At 58.0% G+C, this 7,198-nt stretch overlaps 1 pseudogene; it reads right to left on the reverse strand.

Moving 5' to 3' along the window:
• Positions 1-231: 231 nt before the first annotated feature.
• On the reverse strand, positions 232-4,939 carry LOC133362093 (protein Wnt-7b-like; annotated as a pseudogene).
• Positions 4,940-7,198: the final 2,259 nt, after the last annotated feature.

The raw sequence follows: 7,198 nt of genomic DNA on the forward strand, positions 1-7,198 counted from the left end.
ACAAAACCACATGGCTGACACGGCATTGGGGGAGTCCTTAATCTAGCAGTGCACCAACAAGGAGCTGTAGTATTTATATTATAAACATTATTAGGCGACACCGCTTTGTTAAGCCACAGCAAAACTTTTGTCCGGCCATGATTGTTGCTGCCAGGGGCGAGGCTCGTGGGGGGCCACGGCCGACAGTCGACGGGGCGAGCCATCGAGCCGGCGGAGGCGTCGGGGCCGCCGTCACTTGCACGTGTACTCCTCCGCCCCCTCGCTGCACGCGCTGCAGCGCACGTAGCAGCACCAGCGGAATTTGCACTCGCAATGCCACGAGCGCGTGTACAGGCGCGTGTCGTAGCCGCGGCCGCAGCACAGCAGCTCGCAGCCGTCGGCGTGCGGCGACTTGCGGTCGCACGGGCGGCCGCGCGTGCCCACGCTGCCCGTCAGCCAGTCCTCCTCACAGTTCCGTGCGGAGCGGCTTGTGGTGGGCGCGCGAGCGCGTCGTCTTGAGGAAGGCGGGGTAGTGGCCGGCGTGCACCGGCTCCACGTGGACCGCCTCGTCGTACTTGCGCTTGAGTGCGGAGCCCACCTCGCGGAACTGGGGCAGCGTGGCCCAGCACGTCCTGGTGGTGCACGAGCCCGACACTCCGGGCACTTGCACACCAGCTTCATCTTCGCCTCCAGCACCTGGCGGCGCGTGGGGGAGAGAGAGAGTCGAGGGGTGGGAGAGCATCGGGGAGGTGGGTGGGGACAAGTGGGGGGGGGGAGTGGGGAGGGGAGGGTGGGGTGGCGAGTGGAGAGGTCAAGCGAGGGAGTGTGGGTGAGGGGTTGCCGGACGCGGGGTGGGGGTGAGAGATGGTTGTGTTTTCACCCCCAAGACATTTCAGCGCCTGCCTTGGATTGGATCTGGAGGAGTGCTCGGTTTGGGGAAATCGCCTGCAGAGGAAACAGGGCCCCACGGGCGTAATGATAATTCCTTGCATTCTAGATTTGAAGTTTTCGTAACTGCAAGGATCCATCCATACTCCCTGGTTCTTTCGGTAAAGTCACGTGGGTGAAAATAAAAATTATAAAAAATAACTAAACTCAATCACGACGTTTCGGAGGTAACACAAGCTTCAGGTCTGTAAACGGACGGCGCGTGTCGTCGTGATCTGCGGAGACAGCCGATTGAAAGGCGTCGTGGGAAGACGAGCAGCAGGGTAGGGCACCCGCGCGCCCACGCACCTTGCGCCCGGCGACGTTGTTGTGCAGGTTCACGAGCGTGCGCGTGTTCCGCTTGACCTCGCGCGCGTCCACGAAGAGGCGCGAGAACTCGAGGCCGTGGCTGAGGTCGGCCGAGCAGCCGCCCCAGCGCCAGCCCCCCTGTGCGTCGTAGAAGCCGCCCCGCTTGGCGCCGTCGCAGCCGCACTCGCTCCGGTCGCCCCGGCCGCACGCCGCCGTGATGGCGTACGCCACGGCGGCCGAGATCACCGCGTGCTGGAAGGCCGCTTCTCGGCTACCTGCTCGTGTGGGGGAGCGCACGCACCAGGGGGGTTGTAAGGCAACTGCTGCATCATAAGCTCGCGGGCAGCCTGCTGATACATGGAGTCCTCTCTGAGGAGATACCAACTGGGTCAGGTGTGCGACAGGGGTGTCTCCCAATGTCACCGGTGTGAGTCATGTTGTGAATGGAGCCCTTTGCCCAGGCGGTCAGGGGAAATCAGTGGATTAAAGGGGTGTAGGGAGCCAGCACAAATAGCCATGTATATGGACGATGTCGTCATTTTCAGTGGGGATGTCTCCTCGGTATACGAGGCCCTAGGACTCGCGGATAGATTATTTTTGGCCTCGGGATCTAAGATAAATGTGAGGAAGCGTGAGATGGCTTCGTTGCCGCGCAACACCCCCCTGGCTTGGCCTTAAGGGTGGTTGTGTACCGCAGTAAGCGAACACATCGTGAAGCATGAGCCGGCCCAGACACGGGAGTCGTGGATTCCCAGGGAAGTCCTGGCGGAGATGTCTAAGAAGGAGGCTTGTACAGAGGTGCTCGGTGCACGGGGTGCCGTGCACCGACAACTTTGGAAAAACGTAACATCGGCAGCCCTGACGAAAAGGCAACGGGATGTATCCTGCCTGGCGGCCTGGGACAGGCTGGAATGAAGATTGGCCCGCTCTCCTGATTGCCCGAGAGGCTGCGGTCTGGGTGAGAGCACGGCTCACACCCTCAGTGCCCATTTGCTCGGGAGGTGTGGGAGTTATGTCGGCCTCTGCTGCCTCATTTTTGTCCGGTAAAGGCCACATTGCCCAATACAATTTGGGGGATGTTCAGACAGAGGGCGGGGGAGGTCTGGGCTCAGGCGTGGGCCGTCGTAGGCGCCGTGAAGGAGGCGGCCCTGTGGACGGCGCGCAGGAGAGTGATTAAGGGCACCTGTATGTCACCTCTCCAAGTCCACCACCTTGCCAGGTGGCCGTTGGAAAGGGTAGTGGAGGTGGAGACAGACGGTGGGCAGTGACGCCGCAAACGAGAAATGGCGGTGGCCTCCACCCCCGTGTGGCGGAGGATGAAATGCACAGAGTTTGAGGACACCTCCGCTGTGAGGGTAGGCGGATCCGTGTTCCTTCCCTGGCGACGGGAAACCTCTTCGCTCAAAGGTTGTGTGTAGGATGGCAATGTTTCTCGTGTTTCATACTCGGTGCACCTGCTGTAAGGGAGAGTGGTGCAGGCACTGGTTGTTACAATAGGATCACCTGTTCGGGTTGTGGTCATGATTTCTCCTGTTCTTTTTTCCTGTTCTAGGCAGAGGACTGCCCACGATTGAGAAATGAACACACTTTAAAATAAATAAGAAACGTGCTGCGTTGCGAGTTCTAGAATTCAGAGAGAGACGCACAGGCGCCGCGGGTCCACTCCTCTGCCGAACTGACGCCGAGTCGGGGCGCTCACCGCCTGGGAGTTCCTGGCCGAACACCGTCTCCTCACGCAGCGCCGAGCAATTCCAGCGGCTGAATCGGAACTGGTGCCGGCACTCGCCGATTCCCAGCCGCGCGCCCTCGCCGACCGCGACCATCGCGTTCGGACGGCTCCGGCACAGCGCCCGCTGCCGTGGCGACAGTCCCGGAATCTTGCCGCAGATGATGTTCGCGCCCGGTGCCACGACCGCGGACAGCGCCCTGCGGCGATGGGGAAGGCAGACGGACGCACAGACGGGCGCGTGGACGGACAGCCGCCCGGCGGCGCCGTGACCAGCGCGAGCGAACGCAGCAGCAGCGGCAGCAGCGGCAGCAGCAGTGGCGTGCAGACTTCTCCCTCGACGATCTTCACAGTGACGCGTCGCCATTCATTGACCCGACATCGCCACCGCAGCCCCCGTCACGACACCGCGCGACGAGCCTGGCTTCTCAACGACGGCGATCTCTCTTACCCCACTCGCGAGTAGAAGGCCACCGCGAGAGCAGCAGCGATGAGGAGGAGCAGGGGGGATGGGGGGCGGTGCGATGGTGCCCAGCGGCGAACGCACGCGCTACGTGGCGCCGTCTGCCGCGTGGCCGAGGCGCTGGCGCGCGACATCTCGCGGCGCGCGGCTCCTCCACTGCCGCTGTGACGAGTCGAGCCACACCACCTCGTCACACGCAGCAGCAGCACCTACACACACACACACACACAGTGACACACACACAGTGACAGAACAACCGCCATTCGCTACTAAGTGTGCACCTTGAGGCCACGTGAAGTGTCGAACGCCCGCTGGCAGGAGGTCACGGGGCAGACCCAGGTGCCACGGGTCGACTGACCGAGATGACCGAGATGACTGGCTGATGCACCACCTGTGCTCCCTACTGTACCAACTTGCTGTGCTTTAGCCACCCGGCGCTCCGCTCGTTGTTGTGAGCGTCGCTCCTCCGCCCTCCGTTGTTGTTGGAGGGAGACTGCCTCCAACTGCCCAGTAGCATCCTTCACGAGCCTCCTCCACAGAGGCCGATCTTGACACCGCTGGTACCAGTCATCGGCAAGTCTACTCAGCTCCACGTCCTCTTGTACCACATCACTCCATCTCTTCTCTAGTCCGTGCCGCGCCCGTTTAGCCCCCTCGATCCGGCCGAACAAAAGCTGTTAAGGCATGCGGTGGCTGGGCATGCGGGCTACATGACCCAGCCAACGCAGCCTTGCCTGCCGGAGGAGCTCACCGATGGGACTTTGCCCAGATCTTTCAAGGATTTGTGAGCTCCTCACACAATCCAGCCTGGTTGAAACCCAGGATGGATCGTAGGCAGGCCAGCCTAAATGTTTCCAACCGGCGAAGCGTAGAGAAGGGAGGGAATGACCGTGGCCGAGAAGACCTGAAGCTTTGTGTGGAGCGACAGACCAGGTAGCGTCCACACAGCGTTACGCAACCGATGAAAAGATATTGCCGCTCGACTAATTCGGAGTGAGACTTCTGCTGATAAACTGGAGCCGGTCATAAGCACACTGCCCCATCACCGATTGGGAGTTGTGGGGGTGGAGTGTCCGATGGTACAAAATACCCAGGCAGGTGCTTAGTTTTGGTGGGGCTGATGGTAAGGCCCCACCTCATAGTGGCACGCTCCAGTATCAGCAGCAGCGTCTCCAACTCCTCTCTGAATGAGCAGCTATTACCAAATCATCGGCATACATAACGTGGTTGACCAATAGGGAGCCATCCCTTGATCGCACCCGGGCGTCGATCAGCCTCCCATTATATCTGTGTAGTGGTGTTAACTACTCGCTGTTCGCAAACTGAGAGAGCAGATCGTAAACAATGTTTTCCCGCTCAATCAAACGGTCAGGGTCAAATGGGGTGAGGTAGGATCCAAACGCCAGATTGGGAAGGACCAATCGGAGGGTCCCGCAAGGTGGGCGGGGATTGGACAACCCGGCCACGAACAGGTATAAAAGCCGGAGCGCTGAGAGCTCTTGGCGAGTTCTGCTACACGAAGACCCAAGTCGGCTGAAGACAGCTAGGACCCTGGACCAAGCCTTCCAGCCCTTGTCAGGGCTGGGGCTCAGTGTCACCAGTGGTCAGGGGAGATAGGTCCTGGATAGGACCCTGGCTCCCAGCCTTCCCGCCCGTGTGAGGGCGAAGGTCCTGAGCGACCAGAGGTCGGGGACCCGCCGGACCAGCGGCGGGTCCGTGTGCCTCCCCTAGGTCCCAGCCGGAGGACGCTAGGCTAGCGGGGAGATTAGATAGACAGCAAGTCCGAAGGCTGTACCTTCGTAGAATAGGAGCGAGGAGTGAGTGTTAGCTGTGCAGGGTCAGGAGACTGTGTGTCAAGATAATAAACAGTGTGTGCCATAAAGAAGTTTAGAAGTCCGTCCTTTACAACACTACATCTGTACCAGATGGAAATTCCCCGGTACAGACACTCACTCACCTACACTCACACACCACACACACAGACACTCACTCACTACACTTACACACACACACAGACAGACACTCACCTACACTTACACACACACACAGACAGACACTCACCTACACTTACACACACACACAGACAGACACTCACCTACACTTACACACACACAGACAGACACTCACCTACACTTACACACACACAGACAGACACTCACCTACACTTACACACACACACACACGACAGACACTCACCTACACTTACACACACACACACAGACAGACACTCACTACACTTACACACACACACAGACAGACACTCACCTACACTTACACCAGACAGACACTCACCTACACTTACACACACACACAGACAGACACTCACCTACACTCACACACACACACAGACAGACACTCACCTACACTCACACAGACAGACACTCACCTACACTCACACACACACAGACAGACACTCACCTACACTCACACACACAGACAGACACTCCCTACACTCACACACACACACACAGACAGACACTCACCTACACTCACCACACACACAGACAGACACTCACCTACACTCTCACACACACACACACAGAGACAGACACTCACCTACACTCTCACACACACACACACAGAGACAGACACTCACCTACACCACACACACACAGACAGACACTCACCTACACTCTCACACACACAACACAGACAGACACTCACCTACACTCTCACACACACACACACACAGACAGACACTCACCTACACTCTCACACACACACACAGACAGACACTCACCTACACTCTCACACACACACAGACAGACACTCACCTACACTCTCACACACACACACAGACAGACACTCACCTACACTCTCACACACACACACAGACAGACACTCACCTACACTCTCACACACACACAGACACTCACCTACACTCTCACACACACACACAGACAGACACTCACCTACACTCACACACACACACACACAGACAGACACTCACCTACACACAGACAGACACTCACCTACACACACACACAGACAGACACTCACCTACACTCACACACACAGACAGACACTCACCTACACTCACACACACAGACAGACACTCACCTACACTCACACACACACACAGACACTCACCTTCACTCACACACACAGACAGACACTCACCTACACTCACACACACAGACAGACACTCACCTACACTCACACACACACAGACACTCACCTACACTCACACACACACAGACACTCACCTACACTCACACACAGACACTCACCTACACTCACACACACACAGACACTCACACACACACAGACAGACACTCACCTACACTCACACACACACACAGACAGACACTCACCTACACTCACACACACAGACAGACACTCACTCACCTACAAAGATCCCCCGTATAGCCTTAACAGACTGTAGGGGCAAGTGCTGTTAGCGAGCACCTATGAAGGCCGGAACGCTACACGAGGGGGTGGGTGGCCAGCACCACGCCCGGCCGCCTTTGTCTCCCCAGTGGCGATGTTTACACACCGCACCAGGTACTCACTTAAGGCTGAGTCGACCTAGGGGAAGCCCAGGACCGGTTCAGATAATCGTCACTTGAGTTGGCGCAGCGCGATAACCGCTGCACTACCGCTCCCCACGTCCATAAATAGCGTCACGCCAGGTGCGTGACATCATTTATCGACGGCCTCTAATCAATGCACACAAACACGTTCAGAATAATGTTTTCCTGATGGGCTTTTGTTGATGAAGCAAGCAGGTGTAATCAACTCCGTCGTGTGTTCTAATTGCCCAAATCGCGCTGTGAAACGCGCTCACTCACACG

Source organism: Lethenteron reissneri, unplaced genomic scaffold, assembly GCF_015708825.2.
Source record: "Lethenteron reissneri isolate LAM-NWPU_2019-01 unplaced genomic scaffold, ASM1570882v1 scaffold_1362, whole genome shotgun sequence".
In the NCBI taxonomy this organism is placed as follows: domain Eukaryota; kingdom Metazoa; phylum Chordata; class Hyperoartia; order Petromyzontiformes; family Petromyzontidae; genus Lethenteron; species Lethenteron reissneri.